This window comes from Agrilus planipennis, unplaced genomic scaffold (genome assembly GCF_000699045.2).
Source record: "Agrilus planipennis isolate EAB-ADULT unplaced genomic scaffold, Apla_2.0 scaffold14, whole genome shotgun sequence".
Taxonomy (NCBI): domain Eukaryota; kingdom Metazoa; phylum Arthropoda; class Insecta; order Coleoptera; family Buprestidae; genus Agrilus; species Agrilus planipennis.
The window spans coordinates 2,291,299-2,305,971 of record NW_020442313.1 but is presented as its reverse complement, the minus strand read 5'-3'; the positions used below and the strand labels follow the sequence as shown (position 1 = coordinate 2,305,971).

General features: G+C 31.8%; 1 long non-coding RNA gene across 1 annotated transcript in view; it reads right to left on the bottom strand.

Moving 5' to 3' along the window:
- Nucleotides 1-8,363, bottom strand: part of LOC108737520 — a 307,184-nt gene extending 298,821 nt beyond the window's left edge. Inside the window, exons 1-2 of the long non-coding RNA XR_003232230.1 lie at nt 8,191-8,363; nt 4,230-4,285 (exon numbers count right to left, since the gene is read on the bottom strand). This is a non-coding gene — a long non-coding RNA (uncharacterized LOC108737520). The remainder of the gene's footprint in view (nt 1-4,229; nt 4,286-8,190) is intronic.
- Nucleotides 8,364-14,673: the final 6,310 nt, after the last annotated feature.

Here is a 14,673-nt window from a genome sequence, read left to right as displayed (position 1 = left end):
TCAGAGCATTGACGCGTAAAACCAAAGGTCCCGGGTTCGATTCCCGACGAGGGTATGTAGTAGTAGTAGTTTATAGGGGGTTGAAAAATTGAAAATGAATTTCCACATTAATATTTAATATTAACCACTATTATATGTCAAAATGTTTCTATTAAATATTGTTTCACAAAGTTTATCCAATTATATATATTTGGACTGTTATCTTTTGGATGATGATATAACTGTCAATTCGTCGAAAATTTAATAAAGAAAAAAAATCACTAATTCAAATTTATCGATTCCATGACTAATTTTTCCGCCAAAGTTCTGTCAAAGTTATTCAATATTTTCTTTCTTTTTATTCAATTTTAAACATAAAAAGGCGGCTTTGTCACTATCCGTCTAGATAATACATTACACGATTTCGTCGTGATGCCTAAAAATTATTCACTTATATCGATTTAGCAATTATTGCTATTTTACTTAATGAAGATGAGGAGATCGAGAAGAAACCATACTCTTATTTTAAGCGTTTTAGATTCAAAAGGAATCAACTTCCTAATAATCAAAATCGATCAAGAATTAGTCATAGTAGCCAAATCAATATTGGTCAACTTTAAGACACTCAGGGACACCCCCTCTGTTCATTTATGCAATAATCGTGGACGGTCCATCTCCAACGATAAATTTTCATTAAAGGGATTTTTTCGATCTTTATTACGTAAAGTCAATAATTTCAAACAAATTTTTTTCTAAATATATAACGATAAAACATTAATACCTAAAGGAAGCAGATTAACAATAAAACAAAAACAAAAATTTTTAACATTAATTACGTATTAACGAGATGTCAATCTTATCGATTTCATTTTTTATCGAACCAGCCCTCATTGAAGTAGCTTTTCTGCAGATAAAGTCATGGTTTAAATAAAACTGCTCGTTAGCATAATATGAAACAAGGAGTACTTAATGTGTCGACCCGCTGGTTGTGCACTTTTAAAAAACGAAAAACTGCCATTTCCGGTCTCATGAATATTTCATAACCAATAAAAATGCATTCGCATACACACATGGTAAGTTAGGCATATCCATCCAACCATCAGGCAGCTCTTAGCTTTCTCTTCAAGTACATCCATCTAGCATACAAAAGCATGCTTGTTGCACTCCCTCATTGCATCATACCGTAAACGTCAATGGCGTACCAAAGTGGGAATAAGAAGACAGGCAAAACAAAAAGGATACTCCAAAAATAAGTTAAAATACACGGAAGATGTGGAGGTACCAAATAAACTGCGTGGTGTCGTGGGACACCCGATAGCGACGAAGTTTCATACGTTATATAACAAACATTAATTACAAATTATCGTGAAGATATTTTATAAAAATAAAAATTGACAAACTTCTACCATATGCATTCTGTATGTGCTATATGCTTACAATATTTCAAAATTACTATTTTAGCAGAGTCGATTGCTACTAATAGATTACCTTTCAAAGCTTTTGAACCGACTTGAGAAAGGAAGGAGATTTTCAATTCGACTGTATGTTTCTTACGCGATTACTCCGTCAATTATGATTTTTAATGATTCTTTTTTTATTTGGTTAGGTCATACTTCAGAGATAGTCCATTTAAGTTTTTATTGAAATTTATTCCGTGCTTTTTGAAAATATCAACAAAACCGAAACGTAGATCTATACACACTAAAAATTCGAAAATAATATTAATTTTTAGAAAAAAAAAACCAACTTCAAGACTATACCTACTTGCACAAATTTAAATTAAAAACTAGAAAACAATATTTTAATTACTTCAAATAAAACTGCATTACAGAACAATCGACAAAATCATTGATATAAAGGTAGGATTAGATTGTCCCACTTGACTAGCATCGGTACCAAAAATTACTGATTATAAATTGTAAATGTATATAAATATTAATGATTTTGTCGATTGTTCTGTAATGCACTTTGCTTTGAAGTAGTTAAAATATGTTCTAATTTTTAGTTTAAATTTGTACATGTAGGTACAGTCTTGAAATCGGTTTTTGTTTTTTTTTTTTTTTAAAATTACTTTTATTAAAATGACTCCTTTTGGATATAGGTATTCACCAGATGACAGACTAATTGAATTTACCTCGTCAGCCCTCTCTGCAAGCTGTAACTAAAAGGGAGAGAAATGTTAAGTAACATTCGATTTTTGACCAGCGTTGTTAGGCCTAAAGAATTTAAAGTCAGCTTAGAGAAGAGGGGATTTTTATTTAATTTATAATTTAATTCAATTCTTGTTGTTTAAAGGTTACTTACACTTTGAAAGTTTCTGTAAATATTTGTGAATAACTAAAGATAGAACCGATCTTTTATTTTAAACCAAATCATTACTTTTGTTTAAGCATCCTTTTTTATGGCATAAGAATCTCCAAGAAATATGAACAGAAAAAATAGGTGTGAAATTCGTACATATGTAGAATTGGTTTCGAGGATACCTGTAACACCTTAGAGTTACTTATGCTTGTTTTTGCTGTCATCTCTCGTAACATAGAGTGTGTAAAACCACAGGCCTGGGTTCGATTTGGTAGTTTGTAGAGGAGAGACAGTTAATTTCACTTAAATGTTTAATGATGAAATTCATCTGGCAACGCTGATTATAGCTGGTTAGCTCCTTACCACCGTAACGTGAGATAATAAACTTTATTTCAATTAAACCAGTAATTAAAAGACTACACTGATATGCATAACGTATAAGAAATTGTAATTTTGATATTGATAATTACCTACTTATAGATAATCCTTAATACCTGTGACTTTTTGAAAAATGGCAAATAGCAATGTTTCTTTTTTGCTAATCGTACCTTTTAAATTCTATCAAAAAAACATCATAAATAAATAATTGAAATTGACGATTTAACTGTAAGTATTTCAAAAAAATTCAACACCTAAAAGTCGAAAGAGAGAATACCCTTTAAATGCCCCTTATGTTACGCCATTGACAAGATTATGACCATTAATATGGTGGCCGCGGGAAGTACAAAATAGAGCGTCGTCGGCGGCGTCGTCGTCGTCTCAAAAAGGGCGTGTATCAAACAGGCGTCCCTTACACCCCTCGTCGCCCAAGGGCGGAGCCAACAAGGGCAAAATGACTTCCATTAATCGCTAATTGTTTTCAACCGCGAACTGCATTCGCGATCGCGAGTTTTTCAATACATCGTACATGTAAGCACCTCTATACATATGTACGTATATTACAAGTGAATACGTAGGGAAATCGATCCCCGCTGGCCCCTGCGCACCCCTAAAAGCCCTCCTACCTCTTTACTCCTGCTCTCTTTACTACTACGGTGCGGCGACCCAGTGCAGTTAACCTTTTGTTTTTTCACCTGCCTATTAGAGGTAGGTACACGGTAGTCGAATACGTCTGATTGCCGTCATTGAAATTATTTAATAAGGGTAACGGGTATTTACCAACTTAGTCTAAAAAAAAAAACCGTAACGACGAATATTTTTAACTTTTGTATACATCTCAAAACTATTATAGTGCAACCATCAACTGGAAAAACTGAAATTAAATTCGTTTTTGATTCGCAGTTAGAACTATGTGATTGGGGAAGTTGCATCATAGATGTCACACAAACTGAATGCTTTATATCTCTTAAAACTGTCCTATGCTGATAGAATAATACTGGCATCACCAGTTTACAGAAGAATTAGCTTCCACCTCTCCAGTTTTAATTTATTAAGTACAATAGCCAAAGGTGTAGCTACAATTTTATTTTTATTTAGGTCGAAAAGTTATAGATTTACAATTTTTGCGATTTTAATTGGTAAAATTTGTGGCGAAGTGAATGATTGTTGTTTCGTCGCCTTGTAAGGGCTCGTTTTCGGCAATATCCTGCTGATACTTATCAGTAGGGCAGAATAAAGCGGCACCACCAAAACTAATTAGCAGTGCATTTAGTTGAGATAAGAACCCTTAAGATATACACACAAAACAGTACAGTCCAACTTTTGAAGTTAGTTGAAAATTAAACATAATTTTTTTTACCTTTGGAAATTACCATTAATCAATTAATAATTTTTAAATTCTATATATGTATTTTTATTTGATTTCCATCTTAAATAACTGACTTTCAAATAAAATCATTTCAGTTAAATTCACCTTCACATATTTGAAGCCAGCATTAATTTCATATTTTCGTAAATGTAGGTGGTACCTACTGATAGGTAAAAATTAGTCATTACAAAAAATCACTTACCATATCAGGTCACTAGAAACGTTGGTTGATTCTTGAGACTGCAATCCACTGTTCTTCTGTAAAAAAATAACAAAAACACATTATGTTTCTACAAATCATTGTTTTTAAATTCAAAATATTTACATGCACATCATATAGAAGCAAACGCTAGGAATATCTCCAAAAAATTTATACATATAAGTGCACGTATTTTTTTTGTACTTCGGAAAATTTGTGAAACTAAGCACTATTTGCCAAAAAATTAGGTCAATTCGAATGTAAATAATGTAGAAAAATGGATGTTTAAATCCGTACCAGTGACACTTTTTGAAATAAAATACCTATTGGAATGTTATCAAAATATAGCAAAACAACCCAAAAATTTTTATCCGAATTTCTTTTAAATTTATTTTTTAAAAAAGATGTAGATTATTTCATACTTTCGAGGCACCATACACATTTATCTAATCAATCCACACATGCAATCCATGTAAACTAATCTATCTAATTAAAATATACCTCTATTTCTAAGGTCTGATAAAATTATTAATAACTTTTGTCCTCGTCCTCTTCAAAAAATCGTCAAAATCTGATAAACGAATTCTGAATAATATGCATATTGCAACTCCAGTAATTTTGACTACACAGAATTGGAAAGTATTAGATACAAACGAAAGAATGGAGGGCAACCTTACGAAAAATCTGACTACACGTCTTGTCCCTGTTCTCTTCAAACAAAATTATCAAAATTTGACAAACGAATTTTGAATAGTATCCAAGTTATAGCATTTAACACTTTTACTACCAGAAATTGCAACGATTTAGGAACAAAATGAACAGTCAAGGGTAGGTACCCCTTACAAGAAATCTGACTTTACATTTTTCCACACTCTCAAACAAAATTAACAAAATCCTACAAATTAATTTCAAATAACATACGTAAAAGGAATGATGGAGCGCACCCTTACAAACTACCTGACTTTACATATTTGGTCCCCGTCCTCTTCAAATAAAATTATCAATATCTGACAAATGAATTATGATTAATATGCACATTATAACACCTGTAATTTTTACTACATGAAATTACAAAGCTTTAGGTTTAAAAGGAAAGGCATTTTTAAAAAAGATGTAGACTATTTCAAACGTCTGACGTACCATCTATTTAATAAAAAAAAGAGATTGTAAAATTTTGTTAACAAAACAATTTAAATAAATATTTCATTCGGCAAAAATCGTCAGAATTGAACAGATGTTTTTAACACAAGTTGTACCAAAAAACTGATGAATTTCGAGTAAGACCTAAGCTCACCTTGGACTTATCTCTCACAAAAAATGCGTACTCCACATATGTAAACAAGACATAAACACCTACACGAATTTAGTATCTATAAAGGATTATCCACAACAATAACGGGGTTTTAAAATAAAAGCGAATTATCAAAAATATCCAAGCACTATCATCACTACACAGACTACACTATTATAACTATAATTTTATTTCATCCGACCGATTAGATCTCCTTGAATGACCGAATGAATCTGATGTGTTAAAGCAAAGCAAAGAATGGCGTCACATTTGAATTTTAAACGTACCTACATGTCGAGTCATTTATAGAAAATTGACGACTTATATTAATTAATAAACAATAAATTGACCAATTACACCAGTTGTTTATGTTGCTGTATTAGTTATTTTGTATAATTAAATTAACTTTAACATAAAGATAAAAATATAATTATGGTTGTTCTATCGATCTTTTTTCTGCAAGTAAACTAGCTTAAAGTAAAAAACTGATTACTTTTGTAAGAAAAATTACCCATAAATCATATCCATGTTATTAACACTGATAGGGTTTATAACGTCAGTAAATAAATTAAATTGTATTGCTTCCTAACATATTATTAATAAAATGAACATGGTAAACATGATGAAATCTTAAAAAATGTATTTTTTACATATCCTGTCATAGAGGTACCATTTATAATAACCTCATTCTCATTCAATATCTACAGAAAAAAGTACCTAACATAACCTTACTGAGATGCAACACTTCTTTGCAATTTAATTTAATAATATACAATATTATTCAATATAAAATTTCAAATATCACTTACCCACACGAACCCGCAGATAATAAATATTTTACAAACCAGTAAACAATCCATATACCTAACTTAACTAACCGACACCACGATGAGTGACTAAGCATTTTACTTATTTTAGAATTTACTTTCAAAAAAGTTCCTGAAGTTGCCGCGGTTGATGATTGCGTGACTAGAATGTGCGATTGTTTTTATGACAGAAATGTGCACTTTGTTGACACTGGCTGTAATATAAATAAGTGAATCTCTCATAGATAAATAATAATTAATAAAAGACGCTCCGACAACTTTGTGTCCAAAATTAATAGATATATGAAACGGCAGACTTAGATATATTTTCAAATATATTGCACATGTCAAAACATGTGCCATAAAACTATGTATTTTCAATGAAGTCTCTTGATTCTGTCAAAACGCAAAAGTATGAGGTTTTTCGTTGCAAAACTGCCACTCCTAACAAACACCCGAACAAATATACATGCAAAGTTTCTGAATTATCTTACGTTAAACAATGTTATTAAACACATTGTAGATTTATAGAAACGTTTAAATAAATGAACATCAGTTCATTATCAACTTTTTCAACATAACAACGTTAATATTCCATGTTTAGAATAGACTGTTAGGAACAGATCACTAACTTTCTGATCAATCCAGCCGAAAGATAAAATACATATCAACATAAATACATAAATAGGCAATGAAAAAATGGTTGTCATTTTAAAAAGCTTAAAAAATTAAAAAGCCCCGCTAACCGCCCTCTAATGTTTATAGATTATAGTGATGAGCAAAATTGATCTTGCTCTTGCAGTCTTGGTCTTCTTCTTCCGAATATGCAATAACAAGACCGAACGAACATAACCAAGACTAAAGCCAAGACAGAATATGCAATATCAAGACCAAATACGCAAGACTAAACCAAAAATTATCACTTCCAGTGGATTTATGAGTTAAACTATTTGAAGCTACTTTGGTATATTCTTTTCTTGGAATAAAACATTTTTAGTATATGAAATTTTCGGTTTGTTTTAATATTTTAACACTAAATATAAGAAAAAAGAAACATTACCACGTTTTGAAGAAAGGAATTACAAGAATGCCCTTGGAGTAAGTATTCTTTGTTCTTATGTTTGCATAACTCATGATTAAAATATAAACGAACTCTATTTTTTTTTTCGATAATTTAACTTCTTTCATGTATTTTGCACTATTTTGTTCGCTAAAAGGTCTATTTATGCGTTGGTGGATGGGTAAAATCGGCACTATTTTCTTTAAAAGTCATGACAAGCTCACATGTATGAAAGAAAATTTCAGCATTTATGTCAATTATTGTATAGACTATATTAGTAACATCAAGACCAAAACCGAGACTATATCAGTAAGACCAAGACCAATAACAAGACTAGAAGTATTTGAGTAAGACTAAGACTGAATAAGTTAGACCAAGACCACTGTCAAGACTGGGTCAATTTTGCTTGACTTATAACTAATAGATTATAATCTATTTTTGAAAATTTCTAATTTATTTGAAAATGTAACATAAAATCCGCGAAGATCTTTTCTATATATTCCTTAATGTATATAAACCTTTTGAATATTTTTAAAAATTGCTCAGAAGCTATAACTTGAAAATATTTTTATATTTTTCATTCTGAGAAAATCAACTGTGACAAACCGACAGACGCACGGGTAATTTTACAACGATTCCGTATTTCAAAAGGAGAAACAGAATCTTTATAAAAAGAAACAACTTCATTTCAGTAAAAAATTACATAACGAAATGAAAATTAATTAATTAGGTACTATTAATAAATAATCAGTTTATTAATAGTACTTATCGTTACATTAAAAAAAAAACATTCAGTTTTTAAAATACCTGTTCCTATAATCCCACTTTATTTATCATTGTCCTAATATTTCTGTTGGCATTTATACCATTTTCGCAAAGCATCCTTCAAACGATATTAGTCAACACGCCAAGCAAAAAAAACTCAAGAGATAACAACACGAACACAAGAACAGAAGAATACTAGTACCAGTATACATTGTAATAAAGCAGATCGCATCATAACTGTCCCCTTTCCCCGCTAACCCCCCCTAAAGAATAAACGACAAACAATCATCACAGCAGACAAGAATTTAGGAGAATATTTCGACCATAACATTCAAACTAAACTATCATTATTGTATTCATTTTTACTGGCTTGAAAATTTTACGTAAACAGTTAAAAATTGTACTTTAATTGTATTGCATATTTGAGTCAAAATAAATAAAGATTTATCAACGTAAACTCAGATATCTACAACAACAATAACTTATCATAAACGTTGTGTACCTATTACGACTTTATTCGCCTCCTAGAAATTGCATTTCAAAAAAATGTGTGTACATATTAATCAAATCTTGTATTATTTACGTATAAAATCTTATTGATATATTTACACATGGAGCAAAAGAATTTAGAGACATTAAGGGCTTTTTAGGAAACCTTGACGTAGTAATAGAGATAGGGTAAAAAGGGAAATCTGCAAGTTAAGTAACAATTTTAAATACCAGATAAAGAGTGCAATAAGGGAAATAGGATATAACAAGGCTGATTGTTAGGTGGGAAAATAGTGGGTATTTAGAAAGATATAAAACAGGAAATGGGAGACTGTAAAGTAATTATTGCGTGTGGTGATATGAATGGATGAGTGGGTAAGTTTGTAATGTGATCGATGAAAGGGAAAATAACGATAAACATAGAGAATCAGTGACAGTGACATAAACGAAAATGGGATACGATTAATAAAAATAGCAGAGAAATTAGGATTAGTACTACTAAATGGCAGATGTAGTGGCGGTGAGGGGGGAAGGGTTACTTATGTAGGCAGAGATAATAATTTTAAGGGTTCTGTTCTGGACTTAATACTTATAGTAAATAGAGATTCTGATGAAAAAGTTGACGCTGTAGAAGTCACTGCTAGAGTAGAATCCGATCACGTACCAGTTACGTTTTCTATTAATATGAAAACGCAATCAACATCATTAAAGAGAGTACAACTGTAGGGATAGATATACAGAGACAAGAGGTTGCTATGCTTAATTTGCTGTTGATATAGCAGTATTAGCATCTAGCAAGGAGGACTTAGATGTAGCTTTAAATAAAATGGAAGCGGTATTGACAGGCCAGTACTGTATGAAAATAAATAAAACTAAAACTAAAATACCGGTATGCAAAGGAAGGAAAAGTAGAGAAAGAGCGAATATAAAGAGAGGAGACGAAAAATTAGAAGAAGTGGCTGATTTTAGATTTCTAGGAAGTCATATAAGTCAGGGCGGAAGGAGTAGTAGGGATACAAAGCAGAGGATAGCGCAGGGCCGTATCGCCTTTAATTAAAAGAACTCACTTCTATGCTCGCGAACGATTAATTTAGAAATTCGAAAAAGGTTGTTAAAGGTGTATGTTTGGAGCGCGGCGTTGTACGGGTGCGAAACATGGACAGTGTTCGCAGCGGAAAAGAAAAGGTTAGAAGCTTTTGAAATGTGGTGTTATAGGCGAATGATGAGGATATCGTGGGTAGAAAAGGTTAGAAATGAAGAGGTGTTAGAAAGAATAGGAGAACAGAGGACTCTATGGAAGTCAATAAAAAAATAGGCGAGATAGGTTGGTAAAACACCTTCTAAGACATGAAGGTTTAGTCAGAGACATATTAGAGGCAGAAACAGGAGTTAGGAGGGGTAGAGGCAGGCCTAGGTTAGATTACTGTTCGCAAATAGTTAAGGATGTGGGTTGTTCTAGTTTTAGGGAAATGCAAATATTACCTCACGATAGGAAAGAGTTGAGGTACGTGTCCAACCAGACTTAGTACTGACGACCTTATGATGATGATGTTGAGGAAGACTGATAATAAAAGATAGAACGTGAGGTAACTAAAAAGAAAAGAGATGAAGCTTTGAGAGAAAATAGACAAGGCTAAAGAGATGGCAGAGTTGTGGAGAGCAATTAATAGATTTATGTCGGGGAAAAGGGTTCATCAGGCATCATATGAAATAAGCGATGAGCAATGGAATGAACACTTCATGGCCTTTTTATGTAAAAAGCAGACGGAAATACAGGTTACGGGTGAGGAGCTTAGACCGTGGAATAAAGAGGAGAAATTAATAGGAAGTATACAGGTGAGGTAGTAAAGTTTGAGGAAAAAAATTGAAATGTCAGGAATACTAGAGGCGCTAAGTAAACTGGCGAGATGAGGATAGAATCCTAATTAAAAGTATGAAAGCGCTAAGTAGAGAGGTTTCAGAATGGATGAGAATTGCTCTTAATCAAGTTTGGTTTAAAGGCAAAATATAGGAGGGTTGGGAGAAAGCTAGGATACTTCCAATTTATAAAGATGTAGATGAAAATAGAACAAACTACCGAGGAGTTTCACTATTAGATGTTGGATACAAGGTTTTGACCAGGATAATGGCAAATACATTGAGCAAATGGCTATATAAAGAAAATGTGTCAAGAGTCAAGCATATTTCAGAAAATTAATAAATGGTAGATTAAAACAAACAAAAATTCTACAAAATGGGGAAAATTGGTATTATATTGCCTAAACAACCTTAACACGCAAAGAATTAATACGATTTAAAAAATTCAAAAAAACACCTCCGTTTCTAAAGTTTAATAAAATTATTAATAACTTTTGTCCCCGTCCTCTTGTCAAAATCTGATAAACGAATTCTAAATAATATGCATATTGCAACTCCAATAATTTAAACTACACGGAATTGGAAAGTATAAAATACAAATCGAATGGTGGAGGGCAACCTTACGAAAAATCTGACTACACATCTTGTCCCTGTTCTCTTCAAAAAAAATTATCAAAATTTGACTAACCAATTTTGAATAGTATCCAAGTTATAGCACTTACACTTTTTACTACCAGAAATTGCAACGCTTTAGGTACAAAAGGAACGGCCGAGAGCACCCTTACAAGAAATCTGACATTACATTTTTCCACCCCCTCATACAAAATTAACAAAATCCGACAAATAAATTTCAAATAACACGTAAAAGGAAGGATGGGGAGCACCCTTGTAAACTACCTGACTTTACACATTTGGTCCCCGTCCTCTTCAAATAAAATTATCAATATCTGACAAATGAATTATGATTAATATGCACATTATAACACTTGTAATTTTTACTACATGACATTACAAAGCTTTAGGTTTAAAAGGACAGGTAAAAAGCACCCTTATAAATAATCTGTCCTTACATATTTTGTCTTCAAATGAAATTATCAAAATTTGGCAGTCGAATATTGAATAATATACAGATTGTGACACCTGTAATTTTAACTACCAGAAAATCTAAAATTTTGGGAACAAAAGGAGGGATGAAGAGCACCCTTACAAAAAATCTGACTTTACATAGCTTGACCCCGACATGTTCAAACAAAATTATCAAAATCTAACAAATAAATTAAGAATAATACACAAGTCATAAATCCTGTAATTCTTACTACATGCAATTGCAATGAGGAATCATTCAATTCAAGAGGATGGATAACGAAAACCCTTGTAATAAATCTAACTGTACACAATTTGTCTCCAACCACTTCAAACAAAACTATCACAATCTGACAAATGAATATTGAATAATTTGCAGATTAAGACACCTGTAATTTAGACTACTAGAAATTGTCAAACTTTGGGTACAAAATCACGGGTGGAGAGCACCCTTACAAAAAATCTGCCTTTATACTATTTGTCCCCACCCTCTTCAAACGAAACTATCAGAATCTAACATATAAATATTGAATAATATACAGGTTGTGGCACCCGTAAATTTGACTACCTTTGGGTACAAAAGGAGGGAAGGAGAGCACCCTTACAAAAAATCTGACTTAACACATTTTGTCCTCGCCCTCTTCAAAAAAAATTATCAAAAACTGACAAATGAGTTATGAATTATATGCATGTTAAAACATCTGTAATTTCTACTACACGAAATTGCAAAGTTTTTAATACAAATGAAGGATAGAAAGCTCCCCTACAAAAAATCTGAATTTATACATTTTCTTTCCACTCTCTTCATACAGTTTTATCAAAATCTGAGAAATGAATATTACAGATTATAATAGCTATAACAACACTAATTGTTCTATCAAGAATTGCAGTTTTAAGTTCAAAAAGGGAGTAAAGTGCCCAATCAACGAAAATCTATAATTACATATTTTATCTTCGGTCAACAGAGTCAAAGCCATCAAATTCTGGCAGGCAAATTTTGGAAAATAAGCAAGTTAAAATCCGAGTAACGTCCAAATGAAGGCTGTATCGCCATCTGGTGGTTCCTTCTCGACACTAAACGATTTAAATTCATTATTTTATGGTAAAGNATCTGACTTTACATAGCTTGACCCCGACATGTTCAAACAAAATTATCAAAATCTAACAAATAAATTAAGAATAATACACAAGTCATAAATCCTGTAATTCTTACTACATGCAATTGCAATGAGGAATCATTCAATTCAAGAGGATGGATAACGAAAACCCTTGTAATAAATCTAACTGTACACAATTTGTCTCCAACCACTTCAAACAAAACTATCACAATCTGACAAATGAATATTGAATAATTTGCAGATTAAGACACCTGTAATTTAGACTACTAGAAATTGTCAAACTTTGGGTACAAAATCACGGGTGGAGAGCACCCTTACAAAAAATCTGCCTTTATACTATTTGTCCCCACCCTCTTCAAACGAAACTATCAGAATCTAACATATAAATATTGAATAATATACAGGTTGTGGCACCCGTAAATTTGACTACCTTTGGGTACAAAAGGAGGGAAGGAGAGCACCCTTACAAAAAATCTGACTTAACACATTTTGTCCTCGCCCTCTTCAAAAAAAATTATCAAAAACTGACAAATGAGTTATGAATTATATGCATGTTAAAACATCTGTAATTTCTACTACACGAAATTGCAAAGTTTTTAATACAAATGAAGGATAGAAAGCTCCCCTACAAAAAATCTGAATTTATACATTTTCTTTCCACTCTCTTCATACAGTTTTATCAAAATCTGAGAAATGAATATTACAGATTATAATAGCTATAACAACACTAATTGTTCTATCAAGAATTGCAGTTTTAAGTTCAAAAAGGGAGTAAAGTGCCCAATCAACGAAAATCTATAATTACATATTTTATCTTCGGTCAACAGAGTCAAAGCCATCAAATTCTGGCAGGCAAATTTTGGAAAATAAGCAAGTTAAAATCCGAGTAACGTCCAAATGAAGGCTGTATCGCCATCTGGTGGTTCCTTCTCGACACTAAACGATTTAAATTCATTATTTTATGGTAAAGCTTTAAGCCCAAAACAAAAAGTAAAAAAAACCCTTGATAAAATCTGACTGTACATATTGTGTCCCAGTCTTCTTCAAACAAAATTATCAAAATCTGACAAATGAATTATGAATAATACTATAGTTATAACACCTATAATTTTTACTAAATGATATTGCAATGTTTTATGTTCAAAAGGAAGGGTAAAGAGAACCCTTATAAAAAATCTAACTGTATACATTTTGTCCCCGTCATCATCAAACAAAATTATCAAAATCTGACAAATGAATATTGAATAATATGCAGGTTCTGGCACATGCAATTTTGTCTACAAAAATTGTAAATGTTTGTGTTCAAATAGAAAACTGGAAAGCACCCCTACAAAAAAATCTGACTATATATTTCGTCCCCACCCCCTTCAAACAAAATCATCAAAATCTGGCAAATGAATATTGAATAGTATGCAGATTGTGGCACCTGTAATTTTGACTACAAAAATTGTAAATGTTTGTGTTCAAATAGAAAACTGGAAAGCACCCCAACAGAAAATCTGACTTTATATATTTTGTCCCCACCCCCTTCAAACAAAATTATCAAAATCTGACAAATGAATATTGAATAATATGCAGGTTCTGGCACATGCAATTTTGTCTACAAAAATTGTAAATGTTTGTGTTCAAATAGAAAACTGGAAAGCACCCCAACAGAAAATCTGACTTTATATATTTTGTCCCCACCCCCTTCAAACAAAATTATCAAAATCTGACAAATGAATATTGAATAATATGCAGGTTCTGGCACATGCAATTTTGTCTACAAAAATTGTAAATGTTTGTGTTCAAATAGAAAACTGGAAAGCACCCCAACAGAAAATCTGACTTTATATATTTTGTCCCCACCCCCTTCAAACAAAATTATCAAAATCTGACAAATGAATATTGAATAATATGCAGGTTCTGGCACATGCAATTTTGTCTACAAAAATTGTAAATGTTTGTGTTCAAATAGAAAACTGGAAAGCACCCCAAC